This window comes from Procambarus clarkii, chromosome 57 (assembly GCF_040958095.1).
Source record: "Procambarus clarkii isolate CNS0578487 chromosome 57, FALCON_Pclarkii_2.0, whole genome shotgun sequence".
Classification (NCBI taxonomy): Eukaryota; Metazoa; Arthropoda; class Malacostraca; order Decapoda; family Cambaridae; genus Procambarus; species Procambarus clarkii.
In genome coordinates, this window is record NC_091206.1 from 199,620 (window position 1) to 222,062 (window position 22,443).

Below are 22,443 nucleotides of genomic sequence, written 5' to 3' on the forward strand. Positions count from 1 at the left end.
TTGCGTGCTGTAGTGGCTCAGTGATATATCCATTTATTTCAGATACTAGGCATAAACTCCATGTCACCAGACTTCACCTGATATGATTTAGCTCATAAGGCGTCGAACCAACTCAGACCCTCACTTGCTTCCCCAGTTCTTTCCTGGTCGTGCTGTTTGTTTACGCTCGTCCGTTGTTGTAACCATGGCAAAGACTAATCCATTTGAAAAGAGTTACTTCTCACCCCGCAAGATTCAGATGAGAGAGCAAAAAACAATTCTGAAGCTCTCCACCGCCAAAATTTCCAAACTCAGGCGCAGAAATACATCCTTGCATCGATATGTTATGTTGAAGAACCTCAAGAAACGGGTGGAGCAGGAGTTAACGAGAAACAGGTTAGAATATATGGAAGAATTATTTAACGGTAAGTTCTCCCCTTAGCTTCTTCCTCCTGCTGACCATATAGTTTGTTATAAAAAGGATCTGGATTGTATGGGCCAATAGGCCTTCAACATTTTCCTTCATTCTTATGTTCTTAACTAATGTAAGAGCGGAGCCTTTGTTCGATAGATTCATTAACTTTCATGACATTTATGAAACACAATTAATGACATTCATATACTATTGGGTCCATTACCTCCCAGCATCACCTGTAGACAAGTCTGCAAATAGCTATTGCAAATATACAACGGGATTTGTTTCTCGAACAGTCAGTAATAAATAACCTAGTGCTATATTTTGCAGCCATACCTTGCTCCATTTACATTATCCTGCACTGTTTTTGTCCCAATTGTATACAAATAATAAATTTTCTGGTATTCGTTGCGATTGCGCAGGAGGGTTGCGAAAGGGATCAGGGGGATATAAGAGATATAATTAGCAAGAATTTAAAACCAAAAAATCAATACAAAAATATTAGTAAAAAGTCAAATAGGACACTAGGATTAATTAATCGTAGCCTTAGTAATAAGAAACCTGGTGTTGTTCTTCAGCTATATATTACTACTGTTCGGCCCCCTGTAGATTATGCAGTTCAGATCGTATCAACATACTATGGAATGGATATTAATTTACTAGAACGTGTCCAGCGTAGGATGACGAAGGTATTCTCGCAAATTAGAAATCTGGCATAGTAAAAAAGATTGACGATGCTTAAACTACATTATATGGAAAGGCGAAGAATTAGGGTTGACATGATAGTGATTTACAAGTGGGCTAATGGACATAGCAAAGGGGTTATTAATAGGGTATTAAAAGTCTCAACACACACAGACGAGGAGTAACAAAAACTTGGTTGAAATATGTTGACTGAACCTCACACTAAAAGTGATGGAACGACGATGTTCCGGTCCGTCTTGGACCAGTCACAATTCGATCAACACAAGGCAAAACATGAACAAATGGGTATAAATTTGAAAAGTATAAATTTAGAAATGGCCTGGGTAAATGTTGGTTTGGTAACAGTGTACACAATTCGAAGGGCAAATTACCGCATAGCATAACAGTTGAAGGATCTCTTGATTGTTTCAAGCGTAGGTTTTTATATATATGTGAATGGGGTTGGGTGGATATAAATAGGAACTTCTTCGACGGCGATGCCATCTGCTAATAGGTCATCTGCTTTTACCTTCATTCCTATGTTCATATGAATGGACATTCATATGAACATAGGAATGTTCATATGAACAAAGAGGGATATTAATAGGGTATTAAAAGTATGAACGCATAACAAAACTCAAAACAATGAATATAAACTGGATAACTATAGATATGGGAATGTTCTGGGTAAATACAGATTCGGTAACAGGACTGTCGATTTGTGGACCCTATTACCGCAAAACATAGGGGGATATTAATAGTAGTATTAAAAGTGTCAACACAAGACATAACACGAAACAATGAGTATAAATTGGTTAAGATTAGATTTATAATAGACATGGGTAAATACTGGTTCGGTAACAGAGTTGTTGATTTGTAGAACCAATTACCGCCTACTGTTGTGGAGGTGGGGTCCTTCAATTGTTTCAAGAGTTGGATGGACATGTATATGAGTGGGATTGGGTGGTTATAAATAGCAGTTGCCTTGTATGGGCCAATAAGCCTTCTGCAGTCACCTTCTTATGTTCTTAACTGTTGCATCAAGAGAATCTCATTCTTGCTCTAATGATCCATTTGAGAAGATGTGAGTGGTTGTTTGTGTTGAGATATTTTCCATCAATAGCATGTTGATGTTGTCTCTCAATCTACTACTATAACAAAATTTATCATAGTACGGGCTATTGCGTGCTGTAGTGGCTCAGTGATATATCCATTTATTTCAGATACTAGGCATAAACTCCATGTCACCAGACTTCACCTGATATGATTTAGCTCATAAGGCGCCGAACCAGCTCAGACCCTCACTTGCTTCCCCAGTTCTTTCCTGGTCGTGCTGTTTGTTTACGCTCGTCCGTTGTTGTAACCATGGCAAAGACTAATCCATTTGAAAAGAGTTACTTCTCACCCCGCAAGATTCAGAAGAGAGAGCAAAAAACAATTCTGAAGCTCTCCACCGCCAAAATTTCCAAACTCAGGCGCAGAAATACATCGTCGATATGTCTTTGCATCGATATGTTATGTTGAAGAACCTCAAGAAACGGGTGGAGCAGGAGTTAACGAGAAACAGGTTAGAATATATGGAAGAATTATTTAACGGTAAGTTCTCCCCTTAGCTTCTTCCTCCTGCTGACCATATAGTTTGTTATAAAAAGGATCTGGATTGTATGGGCCAATAGGCCTTCAACATTTTCCTTCATTCTTATGTTCTTAACTAATGTAAGAGCGGAGCCTTTGTTCGATAGATTCATTAACTTTCATGACATTTATGAAACACAATTAATGACATTCATATACTATTGGGTCCATTACCTCCCAGCATCACCTGTAGCCAAGTCTGCAAATAGCTATTGCAAATATACAATGGGATTTGTTTCTCGAACAGTCAGTAATAAATCACCTAGTGCTATATTTTGCAGCCATACCTTGCTCCATTTACATTATCCTGCACTGTTTTTGTCCCAATTGTATACAAATAATAAATTTTCTGGTATCGTTGCGATTGCGCAGGAGGGTTGCGAAAGGGATCAGGGGGATATAAGAGATATAATTAGCAAGAATTTAAAACCAAAAAATCAATACAAAAATATTAGTAAAAAGTCAAATAGGACACTAGGATTAATTAATCGTAGCCTTAGTAATAAGAAACCTGGTGTTGTTCTTCAGCTATATATTACTACTGTTCGGCCCCCTGTAGATTATGCAGTTCAGATCGTATCAACATACTATGGAATGGATATTAATTTACTAGAACGTGTCCAGCGTAGGATGACGAAGGTATTCTCGCAAATTAGAAATCTGGCACAGTAAAAAAGATTGACGATGCCTAAACTACATTATATGGAAAGGCGAAGAATTAGGGTTGACATGATAGGGATTTACAAGTGGGCAAATGGACATAGCAAAGGGGTTATTAATAGGGTATTAAAAGTCTCAACACACACAGACGAGGAGTCACAAAAACTTGGTTGAAATATGTTGACTGAACCTCACACTAAAAAGTGATGGAACGACGATGTTCCGGTCCGTCTTGGACCAGTCACAATTCGATCAACACAAGGCAAAACATGAACAAATGGGTATAAATTTGAAAAGTATAAATTTAGAAATGGCCTGGGTAAATGTTGGTTTGGTAACAGTGTACACAATTCGAAGGGCAAATTACCGCATAGCATAACAGTTGAAGGATCTCTTGATTGTTTCAAGCGTAGGTTTTTATATATATGTGAATGGGGTTGGGTGGATATAAATAGGAACTTCTTCGACGGCGATGCCATCTGCTAATAGGTCATCTGCTTTTACCTTCATTCCTATGTTCATATGAATGGACATTCATATGAACATAGGAATGTTCATATGAACAAAGAGGGATATTAATAGGGTATTAAAAGTATGAACGCATAATAAAACTCAAAACAATGAATATAAACTGGATAACTATAGATATGGGAATGTTCTGGGTAAATACAGATTCGGTAACAGGACTGTCGATTTGTGGACCCTATTACCGCAAAACATAGGGGGATATTAATAGTAGTATTAAAAGTGTCAACACAAGACATAACACGAAACAATGAGTATAAATTGGTTAAGATTAGATTTATAATAGACATGGGTAAATACTGGTTCGGTAACAGAGTTGTTGATTTGTAGAACCAATTACCGCCTACTGTTGTGGAGGTGGGGTCCTTCAATTGTTTCAAGAGTTGGATGGACATGTATATGAGTGGGATTGGGTGGTTATAAATAGCAGTTGCCTTGTATGGGCCAATAAGCCTTCTGCAGTCACATTCTTATGTTCTTAACTGTTGCATCAAGAGAATCTCATTCTTGCTCTAATGATCCATTTGAGAAGATGTGAGTGGTTGTTTGTGTTGAGATATTTTCCATCAATAGCATGTTGATGTTGTCTCTCAATCTACTACTATAACAAAATTTATCATAGTACGGGCTATTGCGTGCTGTAGTGGCTCAGTGATATATCCATTTATTTCAGATACTAGGCATAAACTCCATGTCACCAGACTTCACCTGATATGATTTAGCTCATAAGGCGTCGAACCAACTCAGACCCTCACTTGCTTCCCCAGTTCTTTCCTGGTCGTGCTGTTTGTTTACGCTCGTCCGTTGTTGTAACCATGGCAAAGACTAATCCATTTGAAAAGAGTTACTTCTCACCCCGCAAGATTCAGATGAGAGAGCAAAAAACAATTCTGAAGCTCTCCACCGCCAAAATTTCCAAACTCAGGCGCAGAAATACGTCCTTGCATCGATATGTTATGTTGAAGAACCTCAAGAAACGGGTGGAGCAGGAGTTAACGAGAAACAGGTTAGAATATATGGAAGAATTATTTAACGGTAAGTTCTCCCCTTAGCTTCTTCCTCCTGCTGACCATATAGTTTGCTATAAAAAGGATCTGGATTGTATGGGCCAATAGGCCTTCAACATTTTCCTTCATTCTTATGTTCTTAACTAATGTAAGAGCGGAGCCTTTGTTCGATAGATTCATTAACTTTCATGACATTTATGAAACACAATTAATGACATTCATATACTATTGGGTCCATTACCTCCCAGCATCACCTGTAGCCAAGTCTGCAAATAGCTATTGCAAATATACAATGGGATTTGTTTCTCGAACAGTCAGTAATAAATCACCTAGTGCTATATTTTGCAGCCATACCTTGCTCCATTTACATTATCCTGCACTGTTTTTGTCCCAATTGTATACAAATAATAAATTTTCTGGTATTCGTTGCGATTGCGCAGGAGGGTTGCGAAAGGGATCAGGGGGATATAAGAGATATAATTAGCAAGAATTTAAAACCAAAAAATCAATACAAAAATATTAGTAAAAAGTCAAATAGGACACTAGGATTAATTAATCGTAGCCTTAGTAATAAGAAACCTAGTGTTGTTCTTCAGCTATATATTACTACTGTTCGGCCCCCTGTAGATTATGCAGTTCAGATCGTATCAACATACTATGGAATGGATATTAATTTACTAGAACGTGTCCAGCGTAGGATGACGAAGGTATTCTCGCAAATTAGAAATCTGGCATAGTAAAAAAGATTGACGATGCTTAAACTACATTATATGGAAAGGCGAAGAATTAGGGTTGACATGATAGTGATTTACAAGTGGGCTAATGGACATAGCAAAGGGGTTATTAATAGGGTATTAAAAGTCTCAACACACACAGACGAGGAGTAACAAAAACTTGGTTGAAATATGTTGACTGAACCTCACACTAAAAAGTGATGGAACGACGATGTTCCGGTCCGTCTTGGACCAGTCACAATTCGATCAACACAAGGCAAAACATGAACAAATGGGTATAAATTTGAAAAGTATAAATTTAGAAATGGCCTGGGTAAATGTTGGTTTGGTAACAGTGTACACAATTCGAAGGGCAAATTACCGCATAGCATAACAGTTGAAGGATCTCTTGATTGTTTCAAGCGTAGGTTTTTATATATATGTGAATGGGGTTGGGTGGATATAAATAGGAACTTCTTCGACGGCGATGCCATCTGCTAATAGGTCATCTGCTTTACCTTCATTCCTATGTTCATATGAATGGACATTCATATGAACATAGATATTAATAGGGTATTAAAAGTATGAACGCATAATAAAACTCAAAACAATGAATATAAACTGGATAACTATAGATATGGGAATGTTCTGGGTAAATACAGATTCGGTAACAGGACTGTCGATTTGTGGACCCTATTACCGCAAAACATAGGGGGATATTAATAGTAGTATTAAAAGTGTCAACACAAGACATAACACGAAACAATGAGTATAAATTGGTTAAGATTAGATTTATAATAGACATGGGTAAATACTGGTTCGGTAACAGAGTTGTTGATTTGTAGAACCAATTACCGCCTACTGTTGTGGAGGTGGGGTCCTTCAATTGTTTCAAGAGTTGGATGGACATGTATATGAGTGGGATTGGGTGGTTATAAATAGCAGTTGCCTTGTATGGGCCAATAAGCCTTCTGCAGTCACCTTCTTATGTTCTTAACTGTTGCATCAAGAGAATCTCATTCTTGCTCTAATGATCCATTTGAGAAGATGTGAGTGGTTGTTTGTGTTGAGATATTTTCCATCAATAGCATGTTGATGTTGTCTCTCAATCTACTACTATCAAAACAAAATTTATCATAGTACGGGCTATTGCGTGCTGTAGTGGCTCAGTGATATATCCATTTATTTCAGATACTAGGCATAAACTCCATGTCACCAGACTTCACCTGATATGATTTAGCTCATAAGGCGCCGAACCAGCTCAGACCCTCACTTGCTTCCCCAGTTCTTTCCTGGTCGTGCTGTTTGTTTACGCTCGTCCGTTGTTGTAACCATGGCAAAGACTAATCCATTTGAAAAGAGTTACTTCTCACCCCGCAAGATTCAGATGAGAGAGCAAAAAACAATTCTGAAGCTCTCCACCGCCAAAATTTCCAAACTCAGGCGCAGAAATACGTCCTTGCATCGATATGTTATGTTGAAGAACCTCAAGAAACGGGTGGAGCAGGAGTTAACGAGAAACAGGTTAGAATATATGGAAGAATTATTTAACGGTAAGTTCTCCCCTTAGCTTCTTCCTCCTGCTGACCATATAGTTTGTTATAAAAAGGATCTGGATTGTATGGGCCAATAGGCCTTCAACATTTTCCTTCATTCTTATGTTCTTAACTAATGTAAGAGCGGAGCCTTTGTTCGATAGATTCATTAACTTTCATGACATTTATGAAACACAATTAATGACATTCATATACTATTGGGTCCATTACCTCCCAGCATCACCTGTAGCCAAGTCTGCAAATAGCTATTGCAAATATACAACGGGATTTGTTTCTCGAACAGTCAGTAATAAATCACCTAGTGCTATATTTTGCAGCCATACCTTGCTCCATTTACATTATCCTGCACTGTTTTTGTCCCAATTGTATACAAATAATAAATTTTCTGGTATTCGTTGCGATTGCGCAGGAGGGTTGCGAAAGGGATCAGGGGGATATAAGAGATATAATTAGCAAGAATTTAAAACCAAAAAATCAATACAAAAATATTAGTAAAAAGTCAAATAGGACACTAGGATTAATTAATCGTAGCCTTAGTAATAAGAAACCTGGTGTTGTTCTTTTGCTATATATTACTACTGTTCGGCCCCCTGTAGATTATGCAGTTCAGATCGTATCAACATACTATGGAATGGATATTAATTTACTAGAACGTGTCCAGCGTAGGATGACGAAGGTATTCTCGCAAATTAGAAATCTGGCATAGTAAAAAAGATTGACGATGCTTAAACTACATTATATGGAAAGGCGAAGAATTAGGGTTGACATGATAGGGATTTACAAGTGGGCTAATGGACATAGCAAAGGGGTTATTAATAGGGTATTAAAAGTCTCAACACACACAGACGAGGAGTCACAAAAACTTGGTTGAAATATGTTGACTAAACCTCACACTAAAAAGTGATGGAACGACGATGTTCCGGTCCGTCTTGGACCAGTCACAATTCGATCAACACAAGGCAAAACATGAACAAATGGGTATAAATTTGAAAAGTATAAATTTAGAAATGGCCTGGGTAAATGTTGGTTTGGTAACAGTGTACACAATTCGAAGGGCAAATTACCGCATAGCATAACAGTTGAAGGATCTCTTGATTGTTTCAAGCGTAGGTTTTTATATATATGTGAATGGGGTTGGGTGGATATAAATAGGAACTTCTTCGACGGCGATGCCATCTGCTAATAGGTCATCTGCTTTTACCTTCATTCCTATGTTCATATGAATGGACATTCATATGAACATAGGAATGTTCATATGAACAAAGAGGGATATTAATAGGGTATTAAAAGTATGAACGCATAATAAAACTCAAAACAATGAATATAAACTGGATAACTATAGATATGGGAATGTTCTGGGTAAATACAGATTCGGTAACAGGACTGTCGATTTGTGGACCCTATTACCGCAAAACATAGGGGGATATTAATAGTAGTATTAAAAGTGTCAACACAAGACATAACACGAAACAATGAGTTTAAATTGGTTAAGATTAGATTTATAATAGACATGGGTAAATACTGGTTCGGTAACAGAGTTGTTGATTTGTTGAACCAATTACCGCCTACTGTTGTGGAGGTGGGGTCCTTCAATTGTTTCAAGAGTTGGATGGACATGTATATGAGTGGGATTGGGTGGTTATAAATAGCAGTTGCCTTGTATGGGCCAATAAGCCTTCTGCAGTCACCTTCTTATGTTCTTAACTGTTGCATCAAGAGAATCTCATTCTTGCTCTAATGATCCATTTGAGAAGATGTGAGTGGTTGTTTGTGTTGAGATATTTTCCATCAATAGCATGTTGATGTTGTCTCTCAATCTACTACTATCAAAACAAAATTTATCATAGTACGGGCTATTGCGTGCTGTAGTGGCTCAGTGATATATCCATTTATTTCAGATACTAGGCATAAACTCCATGTCACCAGACTTCACCTGATATGATTTAGCTCATAAGGCGCCGAACCAGCTCAGACCCTCACTTGCTTCCCCAGTTCTTTCCTGGTCGTGCTGTTTGTTTACGCTCGTCCGTTGTTGTAACCATGGCAAAGACTAATCCATTTGAAAAGAGTTACTTCTCACCCCCCAAGATTCAGATGAGAGAGCAAAAAACAATTCTGAAGCTCTCCACCGCCAAAATTTCCAAACTCAGGCGCAGAAATACGTCCTTGCATCGATATGTTATGTTGAAGAACCTCAAGAAACGGGTGGAGCAGGAGTTAACGAGAAACAGGTTAGAATATATGGAAGAATTATTTACCGGTAAGTTCTCCCCTTAGCTTCTTCCTCCTGCTGACCATATAGTTTGTTATAAAAAGGATCTGGATTGTATGGGCCAATAGGCCTTCAACATTTTCCTTCATTCTTATGTTCTTAACTAATGTAAGAGCGGAGCCTTTGTTCGATAGATTCATTAACTTTCATGACATTTATGAAACACAATTAATGACATTCATATACTATTGGGTCCATTACCTCCCAGCATCACCTGTAGCCAAGTCTGCAAATAGCTATTGCAAATATACAACGGGATTTGTTTCTCGAACAGTCAGTAATAAATCACCTAGTGCTATATTTTGCAGCCATACCTTGCTCCATTTACATTATCCTGCACTGTTTTTGTCCCAATTGTATACAAATAATAAATTTTCTGGTATTCGTTGCGATTGCGCAGGAGGGTTGCGAAAGGGATCAGGGGGATATAAGAGATATAATTAGCAAGAATTTAAAACCAAAAAATCAATACAAAAATATTAGTAAAAAGTCAAATAGGACACTAGGATTAATTAATCGTAGCCTTAGTAATAAGAAACCTGGTGTTGTTCTTCAGCTATATATTACTACTGTTCGGCCCCCTGTAGATTATGCAGTTCAGATCGTATCAACATACTATGGAATGGATATTAATTTACTAGAACGTGTCCAGCGTAGGATGACGAAGGTATTCTCGCAAATTAGAAATCTGGCATAGTAAAAAAGATTGACGATGCTTAAACTACATTATATGGAAAGGCGAAGAATTAGGGTTGACATGATAGTGATTTACAAGTGGGCTAATGGACATAGCAAAGGGGTTATTAATAGGGTATTAAAAGTCTCAACACACACAGACGAGGAGTAACAAAAACTTGGTTGAAATATGTTGACTGAACCTCACACTAAAAAGTGATGGAACGACGATGTTCCGGTCCGTCTTGGACCAGTCACAATTCGATCAACACAAGGCAAAACATGAACAAATGGGTATAAATTTGAAAAGTATAAATTTAGAAATGGCCTGGGTAAATGTTGGTTTGGTAACAGTGTACACAATTCGAAGGGCAAATTACCGCATAGCATAACAGTTGAAGGATCTCTTGATTGTTTCAAGCGTAGGTTTTTATATATATGTGAATAGGGTTGGGTGGATATAAATAGGAACTTCTTCGACGGCGATGCCATCTGCTAATAGGTCATCTGCTTTTACCTTCATTCCTATGTTCATATGAATGGACATTCATATGAACATAGGAATGTTCATATGAACAAAGAGGGATATTAATAGGGTATTAAAAGTATGAACGCATAATAAAACTCAAAACAATGAATATAAACTGGATAACTATAGATATGGGAATGTTCTGGGTAAATACAGATTCGGTAACAGGACTGTCGATTTGTGGACCCTATTACCGCAAAACATAGGGGGATATTAATTGTAGTATTAAAAGTGTCAACACAAGACATAACACGAAACAATGAGTATAAATTGGTTAAGATTAGATTTATAATAGACATGGGTAAATACTGGTTCGGTAACAGAGTTGTTGATTTGTAGAACCAATTACCGCCTACTGTTGTGGAGGTGGGGTCCTTCAATTGTTTCAAGAGTTGGATGGACATGAATATGAGTGGGATTGGGTGGTTATAAATAGCAGTTGCCTTGTATGGGCCAATAAGCCTTCTGCAGTCACCTTCTTATGTTCTTAACTGTTGCATCAAGAGAATCTCATTCTTGCTCTAATGATCCATTTGAGAAGATGTGAGTGGTTGTTTGTGTTGAGATATTTTCCATCAATAGCATGTTGATGTTGTCTCTCAATCTACTACTATCAAAACAAAATTTATCATAGTACGGGCTATTGCGTGCTGTAGTGGCTCAGTGATATATCCATTTATTTCAGATACTAGGCATAAACTCCATGTCACCAGACTTCACCTGATATGATTTAGCTCATAAGGCGCCGAACCAGCTCAGACCCTCACTTGCTTCCCCAGTTCTTTCCTGGTCGTGCTGTTTGTTTACGCTCGTCCGTTGTTGTAACCATGGCAAAGACTAATCCATTTGAAAAGAGTTACTTCTCACCCCGCAAGATTCAGATGAGAGAGCAAAAAACAATTCTGAAGCTCTCCACCGCCAAAATTTCCAAACTCAGGCGCAGAAATACGTCCTTGCATCGATATGTTATGTTGAAGAACCTCAAGAAACGGGTGGAGCAGGAGTTAACGAGAAACAGGTTAGAATATATGGAAGAATTATTTAACGGTAAGTTCTCCCCTTAGCTTCTTCCTCCTGCTGACCATATAGTTTGTTATAAAAAGGATCTGGATTGTATGGGCCAATAGGCCTTCAACATTTTCCTTCATTCTTATGTTCTTAACTAATGTAAGAGCGGAGCCTTTGTTCGATAGATTCATTAACTTTCATGACATTTATGAAACACAATTAATGACATTCATATACTATTGGGTCCATTACCTCCCAGCATCACCTGTAGCCAAGTCTGCAAATAGCTATTGCAAATATACAACGGGATTTGTTTCTCGAACAGTCAGTAATAAATAACCTAGTGCTATATTTTGCAGCCATACCTTGCTCCATTTACATTATCCTGCACTGTTTTTGTCCCAATTGTATACAAATAATAAATTTTCTGGTATTCGTTGCGATTGCGCAGGAGGGTTGCGAAAGGGATCAGGGGGATATAAGAGATATAATTAGCAAGAATTTAAAACCAAAAAATCAATACAAAAATATTAGTAAAAAGTCAAATAGGACACTAGGATTAATTAATCGTAGCCTTAGTAATAAGAAACCTGGTGTTGTTCTTCAGCTATATATTACTACTGTTCGGCCCCCTGTAGATTATGCAGTTCAGATCGTATCAACATACTATGGAATGGATATTAATTTACTAGAACGTGTCCAGCGTAGGATGACGAAGGTATTCTCGCAAATTAGAAATCTGGCATAGTAAAAAAGATTGACGATGCTTAAACTACATTATATGGAAAGGCGAAGAATTAGGGTTGACATGATAGTGATTTACAAGTGGGCTAATGGACATAGCAAAGGGGTTATTAATAGGGTATTAAAAGTCTCAACACACACAGACGAGGAGTAACAAAAACTTGGTTGAAATATGTTGACTGAACCTCACACTAAAAAGTGATGGAACGACGATGTTCCGGTGCGTCTTGGACCAGTCACAATTCGATCAACACAAGGCAAAACATGAACAAATGGGTATAAATTTGAAAAGTATAAATTTAGAAATGGCCTGGGTAAATGTTGGTTTGGTAACAGTGTACACAATTCGAAGGGCAAATTACCGCATAGCATAACAGTTGAAGGATCTCTTGATTGTTTCAAGCGTAGGTTTTTATATATATGTGAATAGGGTTGGGTGGATATAAATAGGAACTTCTTCGACGGCGATGCCATCTGCTAATAGGTCATCTGCTTTTACCTTCATTCCTATGTTCATATGAATGGACATTCATATGAACATAGGAATGTTCATATGAACAAAGAGGGATATTAATAGGGTATTAAAAGTATGAACGCATAATAAAACTCAAAACAATGAATATAAACTGGATAACTATAGATATGGGAATGTTCTGGGTAAATACAGATTCGGTAACAGGACTGTCGATTTGTGGACCCTATTACCGCAAAACATAGGGGGATATTAATTGTAGTATTAAAAGTGTCAACACAAGACATAACACGAAACAATGAGTATAAATTGGTTAAGATTAGATTTATAATAGACATGGGTAAATACTGGTTCGGTAACAGAGTTGTTGATTTGTAGAACCAATTACCGCCTACTGTTGTGGAGGTGGGGTCCTTCAATTGTTTCAAGAGTTGGATGGACATGTATATGAGTGGGATTGGGTGGTTATAAATAGCAGTTGCCTTGTATGGGCCAATAAGCCTTCTGCAGTCACCTTCTTATGTTCTTAACTGTTGCATCAAGAGAATCTCATTCTTGCTCTAATGATCCATTTGAGAAGATGTGAGTGGTTGTTTGTGTTGAGATATTTTCCATCAATAGCATGTTGATGTTGTCTCTCAATCTACTACTATCAAAACAAAATTTATCATAGTACGGGCTATTGCGTGCTGTAGTGGCTCAGTGATATATCCATTTATTTCAGATACTAGGCATAAACTCCATGTCACCAGACTTCACCTGATATGATTTAGCTCATAAGGCGCCGAACCAGCTCAGACCCTCACTTGCTTCCCCAGTTCTTTCCTGGTCGTGCTGTTTGTTTACGCTCGTCCGTTGTTGTAACCATGGCAAAGACTAATCCATTTGAAAAGAGTTACTTCTCACCCCGCAAGATTCAGATGAGAGAGCAAAAATCAATTCTGAAGCTCTCCACCGCCAAAATTTCCAAACTCAGGCGCAGAAATACGTCCTTGCATCGATATGTTATGTTGAAGAACCTCAAGAAACGGGTGGAGCAGGAGTTAACGAGAAACAGGTTAGAATATATGGAAGAATTATTTAACGGTAAGTTCTCCCCTTAGCTTCTTCCTCCTGCTGACCATATAGTTTGTTATAAAAAGGATCTGGATTGTATGGGCCAATAGGCCTTCAACATTTTCCTTCATTCTTATGTTCTTAACTAATGTAAGAGCGGAGCCTTTGTTCGATAGATTCATTAACTTTCATGACATTTATGAAACACAATTAATGACATTCATATACTATTGGGTCCATTACCTCCCAGCATCACCTGTAGCCAAGTCTGCAAATAGCTATTGCAAATATACAACGGGATTTGTTTCTCGAACAGTCAGTAATAAATAACCTAGTGCTATATTTTGCAGCCATACCTTGCTCCATTTACATTATCCTGCACTGTTTTTGTCCCAATTGTATACAAATAATAAATTTTCTGGTATTCGTTGCGATTGCGCAGGAGGGTTGCGAAAGGGATCAGGGGGATATAAGAGATATAATTAGCAAGAATTTAAAACCAAAAAATCAATACAAAAATATTAGTAAAAAGTCAAATAGGACACTAGGATTAATTAATCGTAGCCTTAGTAATAAGAAACCTGGTGTTGTTCTTCAGCTATATATTACTACTGTTCGGCCCCCTGTAGATTATGCAGTTCAGATCGTATCAACATACCATGGAATGGATATTAATTTACTAGAACGTGTCCAGCGTAGGATGACGAAGGTATTCTCGCAAATTAGAAATCTGGCATAGTAAAAAATATTGACGATGCTTAAACTACATTATATGGAAAGGCGAAGAATTAGGGTTGACATGATAGTGATTTACAAGTGGGCTAATGGACATAGCAAAGGGGTTATTAATAGGGTATTAAAAGTCTCAACACACACAGACGAGGAGTAACAAAAACTTGGTTGAAATATGTTGACTGAACCTCACACTAAAAAGTGATGGAACGACGATGTTCCGGTCCGTCTTGGACCAGTCACAATTCGATCAACACAAGGCAAAACATGAACAAATGGGTATAAATTTGAAAAGTATAAATTTAGAAATGGCCTGGGTAAATGTTGGTTTGGTAACAGTGTACACAATTCGAAGGGCAAATTACCGCATAGCATAACAGTTGAAGGATCTCTTGATTGTTTCAAGCGTAGGTTTTTATATATATGTGAATGGGGTTGGGTGGATATAAATAGGAACTTCTTCGACGGCGATGCCATCTGCTAATGCTAATAGGTCATCTGCTTTTACCTTCATTCCTATGTTCATATGAATGGACATTCATATGAACATAGGAATGTTCATATGAACAAAGAGGGATATTAATAGGGTATTAAAAGTATGAACGCATAATAAAACTCAAAACAATGAATATAAACTGGATAACTATAGATATGGGAATGTTCTGGGTAAATACAGATTCGGTAACAGGACTGTCGATTTGTGGACCCTATTACCGCAAAACATAGGGGGATATTAATTGTAGTATTAAAAGTGTCAACACAAGACATAACACGAAACAATGAGTATAAATTGGTTAAGATTAGATTTATAATAGACATGGGTACATACTGGTTCGGTAACAGAGTTGTTGATTTGTAGAACCAATTACCGCCTACTGTTGTGGAGGTGGGGTCCTTCAATTGTTTCAAGAGTTGGATGGACATGTATATGAGTGGGATTGGGTGGTTATAAATAGCAGTTGCCTTGTATGGGCCAATAAGCCTTCTGCAGTCACCTTCTTATGTTCTTAACTGTTGCATCAAGAGAATCTCATTCTTGCTCTAATGATCCATTTGAGAAGATGTGAGTGGTTGTTTGTGTTGAGATATTTTCCATCAATAGCATGTTGATGTTGTCTCTCAATCTACTACTATCAAAACAAAATTTATCATAGTACGGGCTATTGCGTGCTGTAGTGGCTCAATGATATATCCATTTATTTCAGATACTAGGCATAAACTCCATGTCACCAGACTTCACCTGATATGATTTAGCTCATACGGCGCCGAACCAGCTCAGACCCTCACTTGCTTCCCCAGTTCTTTCCTGGTCGTGCTGTTTGTTTACGCTCGTCCGTTGTTGTAACCATGGCAAAGACTAATCCATTTGAAAAGAGTTACTTCTCACCCCGCAAGATTCAGATGAGAGAGCAAAAAACCATTCTGAAGCTCTCCACCGCCAAAATTTCCAAACTCAGGCGCAGAAATACGTCCTTGCATCGATATGTTATGTTGAAGAACCTCAAGAAACGGGTGGAGCAGGAGTTAACGAGAAACAGGTTAGAATATATGGAAGAATTATTTAACGGTAAGTTCTCCCCTTAGCTTCTTCCTCCTGCTGACCATATAGTTTGTTATAAAAAGGATCTGGATTGTATGGGCCAATAGGCCTCCAACATTTTCCTTCATTCTTATGTTCTTAACTAATGTAAGAGCGGAGCCTTTGTTCGATAGATTCATTAACTTTCATGACATTTATGAAACACAATTAATGACATTCATATACTATTGGGTCCATTACCTCCCAGCATCACCTGTAGCCAAGTCTGCAAATAGCTATTGCAAATATACAACGGGATTTGTTTCTCGAACAGTCAGTAATAAATAACCTAGTGCTATATTTTGCAGCCATACCTTGCTCCATTTACATTATCCTGCACTGTTTTTTTCCCAATTGTATACAAATAATAAATTTTCTGGTATTCGTTGCGATTGCGCAGGAGGGTTGCGAAAGGGATCAGGGGGATATAAGAGATATAATTAGCAAGAATTTAAAACCAAAAAATCAATACAAAAATATTAGTAAAAAGTCAAATAGGACACTAGGATTAATTAATCGTAGCCTTAGTAATAAGAAACCTGGTGTTGTTCTTCAGCTATATATTACTACTGTTCGGCCCCCTGTAGATTATGCAGTTCAGATCGTATCAACATACTATGGAATGGATATTAATTTACTAGAACGTGTCCAGCGTAGGATGACGAAGGTATTCTCGCAAATTAGAAATCTGGCATAGTAAAAAAGATTGACGATGCTTAAACTACATTATATGGAAAGGCGAAGAATTAGGGTTGACATGATAGTGATTTACAAGTGGGCTAATGGACATAGCAAAGGGGTTATTAATAGGGTATTAAAAGTCTCAACACACACAGACGAGGAGTAACAAAAACTTGGTTGAAATATGTTGACTGAACCTCACACTAAAAAGTGATGGAACGACGATGTTCCGGTCCGTCTTGGACCAGTCACAATTCGATCAACACAAGGCAAAACATGAACAAATGGGTATAAATTTGAAAAGTATAAATTTAGAAATGGCCTGGGTAAATGTTGGTTTGGTAACAGTGTACACAATTCGAAGGGCAAATTACCGCATAGCATAACAGTTGAAGGATCTCTTGATTGTTTCAAGCGTAGGTTTTTATATATATGTGAATGGGGTTGGGTGGATATAAATAGGAACTTCTTCGACGGCGATGCCATCTGCTAATAGGTCATCTGCTTTTACCTTCATTCCTATGTTCATATGAATGAACATTCATATGAACATAGGAATGTTCATATGAACAAAGAGGGATATTAATAGGGTATTAAAAGTATGAACGCATAATAAAACTCAAAACAATGAATATAAACTGGATAACTATAGATATGGGAATGTTCTGGGTAAATACAGATTCGGTAACAGGACTGTCGATTTGTGGACCCTATTACCGCAAAACATAGGGGGATATTAATTGTAGTATTAAAAGTGTCAACACAAGACATAACACGAAACAATGAGTATAAATTGGTTAAGATTAGATTTATAATAGACATGGGTAAATACTGGTTCGGTAACAGAGTTCTTGATTTGTAGAACCAATTACCGCCTACTGTTGTGGAGGTGGGGTCCTTCAATTGTTTCAAGAGTTGGATGGACATGTATATGAGTGGGATTGGGTGGTTATAAATAGCAGTTGCCTTGTATGGGCCAATAAGCCTTCTGCAGTCACCTTCTTATGTTCTTAACTGTTGCATCAAGAGAATCTCATTCTTGCTCTAATGATCCATTTGAGAAGATGTGAGTGGTTGTTTGTGTTGAGATATTTTCCATCAATAGCATGTTGATGTTGTCTCTCAATCTACTACTATAACAAAATTTATCATAGTACGGGCTATTGCGTGCTGTAGTGGCTCAGTGATATATCCATTTATTTCAGATACTAGGAATAAACTCCATGTCACCAGACTTCACCTGATATGATTTAGCTCATAAGGCGTCGAACCAACTCAGACCCTCACTTGCTTCCCCAGTTCTTTCCTGGTCGTGCTGTTTGTTTACGCTCGTCCGTTGTTGTAACCATGGCAAAGACTAATCCATTTGAAAAGAGTTACTTCTCACCCCGCAAGATTCAGATGAGAGAGCAAAAAACAATTCTGAAGCTCTCCACCGCCAAAATTTCCAAACTCAGGCGCAGAAATACGTCCTTGCATCGATATGTTATGTTGAAGAACCTCATGAAACGGGTGGAGCAGGAGTTAACAAGAAACAGGTTAGAATATATGGAAGAATTATTTAACGGTAAGTTCTCCCCTTAGCTTCTTCCTCCTGCTGACCATATAGTTTGTTATAAAAAGGATCTGGATTGTATGGGCCAATAGGCCTTCAACATTTTCCTTCATTCTTATGTTCTTAACTAATGTAAGAGCGGAGCCTTTGTTCGATAGATTCATTAACTTTCATGACATTTATGAAACACAATTAATGACATTCATATACTATTGGGTCCATTACCTCCCAGCATCACCTGTAGCCAAGTCTGCAAATAGCTATTGCAAATATACAATGGGATTTGTTTCTCGAACAGTCAGTAATAAATCACCTAGTGCTATATTTTGCAGCCATACCTTGCTCCATTTACATTATCCTGCACTGTTTTTGTTCCAATTGTATACAAATAATAAATTTTCTGGTATTCCTTGCGATTGCACAGGAGGGTTGCGAAAGGGATCAGGGGGATATAAGAGATATAATTAGCAAGAATTTAAAACCAAAAAATCAATACAAAAATATTAGTAAAAAGTCAAATAGGACACTAGGATTAATTAATCGTAGCCTTAGTAATAAGAAACCTGGTGTTGTTCTTCAGCTATATATTACTACTGTTCGGCCCCCTGTAGATTATGCAGTTCAGATCGTATCAACATACTATGGAATGGATATTAATTTACTAGAACGTGTCCAGCGTAGGATGACGAAGGTATTCTCGCAAATTAGAAATGTGGCATAGTAAAAAAGATTGACGATGCTTAAACTACATTATATGGAAAGGCGAAGAATTAGGGTTGACATGATAGTGATTTACAAGTGGGCTAATGGACAGAGCAAAGGGGTTATTAATAGGGTATTAAAAGTCTCAACACACACAGACGAGGAGTAACAAAAACTTGGTTGAAATATGTTGACTGAACCTCACACTAAAAAGTGATGGAACGACGATGTTCCGGTCCGTCTTGGACCAGTCACAATTCGATCAACACAAGGCAAAACATGAACAAATGGGTATAAATTTGAAAAGTATAAATTTAGAAATGGCCTGGGTAAATGTTGGTTTGGTAACAGTGTACACAATTCGAAGGGCAAATTACCGCATAGCATAACAGTTGAAGGATCTCTTGATTGTTTCAAGCGTAGGTTTTTATATATATGTGAATGGGGTTGGGTGGATATAAATAGGAACTTCTTCGACGGCGATGCCATCTGCTAATAGGTCATCTGCTTTTACCTTCATTCCTATGTTCATATGAATGGACATTCATATGAACATAGGAATGTTCATATGAACAAAGAGGGATATTAATAGGGTATTAAAAGTATGAACGCATAATAAAACTCAAAACAATGAATATAAACTGGATAACTATAGATATGGGAATGTTCTGGGTAAATACAGATTCGGTAACAGGACTGTCGATTTGTGGACCCTATTACCGCAAAACATAGGGGGATATTAATAGTAGTATTAAAAGTGTCAACACAAGACATAACACGAAACAATGAGTATAAATTGGTTAAGATTAGATTTATAATAGACATGGGTAAATACTGGTTCGGTAACAGAGTTGTTGATTTGTAGAACCAATTACCGCCTACTGTTGTGGAGGTGGGGTCCTTCAATTGTTTCAAGAGTTGGATGGACATGTATATGAGTGGGATTGGGTGGTTATAAATAGCAGTTGCCTTGTATGGGCCAATAAGCCTTCTGCAGTCACCTTCTTATGTTCTTAACTGTTGCATCAAGAGAATCTCATTCTTGCTCTAATGATCCATTTGAGAAGATGTGAGTGGTTGTTTGTGTTGAGATATTTTCCATCAATAGCATGTTGATGTTGTCTCTCAATCTACTACTATCAAAACAAAATTTATCATAGTACGGGCTATTGCGTGCTGTAGTGGCTCAGTGATATATCCATTTATTTCAGATACTAGGCATAAACTCCATGTCACCAGACTTCACCTGATATGATTTAGCTCATAAGGCGCCGAACCAGCTCAGACCCTCACTTGCTTCCCCAGTTCTTTCCTGGTCGTGCTGTTTGTTTACGCTCGTCCGTTGTTGTAACCATGGCAAAGACTAATCCATTTGAAAAGAGTTACTTCTCACCCCGCAAGATTCAGATGAGAGAGCAAAAATCAATTCTGAAGCTCTCCACCGCCAAAATTTCCAAACTCAGGCGCAGAAATACGTCCTTGCATCGATATGTTATGTTGAAGAACCTCAAGAAACGGGTGGAGCAGGAGTTAACGAGAAACAGGTTAGAATATATGGAAGAATTATTTAACGGTAAGTTCTCCCCTTAGCTTCTTCCTCCTGCTGACCATATAGTTTGTTATAAAAAGGATCTGGATTGTATGGGCCAATAGGCCTTCAACATTTTCCTTCATTCTTATGTTCTTAACTAATGTAAGAGCGGAGCCTTTGTTCGATAGATTCATTAACTTTCATGACATTTATGAAACACAATTAATGACATTCATATACTATTGGGTCCATTTGTTATACTCAAATTCTGTCAGTTGAAATGTAACCAATCACAGGCAAGTAGGCCTCTGACGTCATGCGAGACAGAGGAGCATCAGCGATGCTCCCAGCAGCCTCAGTTATCCTCACAGACCCAGAGTAGGTGGACCTCGGCTGGCCAGTTATACACCTGTTTGCCTCACTCAATAAATATATATAGAAGCGACTACTGAGTCTACATTCTACCCGAACAAGGCAAACGAATACTGGTAGCAGCAGTGGGATCCAGAAATTTTTTTCTGGAAGCAAAAGTTCCAGTACCCAGCATCGCCTCGTGTTCCAGCCAAAACCGCCGCCGCCGCCACCGCCACCGCCATAAGCCGCCATCCTGCCACCCACGCATCAAATATTGTGCCAGACCGGGGTCCTGCCATCAACCACTACTCCAGGCTAACGTTTTAGAAGTAAGGGTCAATATCTTCCTGTGAGAACGCTCACTCATCAGTGAGGAGGAAGGAAGCTTCCCGCGCCAGCCATTTTTGAACCTCGCGCCACCACGTGGGAACCACCTATTACACCCACCACCACCACCACCGCCACCCAAGCTGACAGTATCAAGCTTCGTGAGGGTGCAAGCTACTGCAATCGTCGTCAGCCATCGTCGCAAGTATCAACTGGTTATTCCATCGTCGCAATATTGTCGTCGTCAGAATTTATCTTCGTGCCTCTAGCCTGAACAGTGTGGGGTCCCTGAGTCTCGCGCCACCGCCGCCAGGAGCGCTGCCGTCGCATCCAGTTTGTAAACACGCCTCACATGGGCCTCTTCAGATCTTCACGACGCTTCTCCTACTTTGGCTACTGGTGATCCTCATAAATTACAACCCTGAGATAAGTAATTGCTAGTTGAGAACAACGTGCCAAGTGTTAAAAAGTGACTTATGTAATAATTCCCATAATATCCTGTGAATTAACCATTCAGTGACTTGTTAAATATTGGAGCTGGTTCAGTACTGCACTCCCCACAGTTTTCCTGTGTGATTTCAACATTCCTGCTTCTTACAGTAATTTCATTGAATTTTAATTGTTCTCCTAGAGTGTTATTGGTAAATTCAAATTCCAGTGAATTAAGAAATCCTTGTTTTAGTAGCAGTTAAGGATTTGTGCAATATAATTTTTTTTAATTTCTCCAGACCTAACTTGAAATTTATCCTTTAAGCATTTTATTTTAAACTTTTACCATAGGAGTTATATACATTCCTGTGTCCAGTTTATGTGCTACATCCATATTTCTTGCATTGCCACTTGTTGTGTTGAATCTTTTTAATGAAGTTTTGCAATTGCATTTCCCAGTTTTTATTCTAAATTGCTGTGCTTAGTCTGGTTTAATTAATTTACATACATCTAATTCCAGTCATTTTTTAATGAAAGATTGCTAAATTTAGTTTACAATTGCTTGTTCTTAATTATTTTCTTGCCTAGCCCAATTTAATAATTTTATTTCTGCCATTTTTACT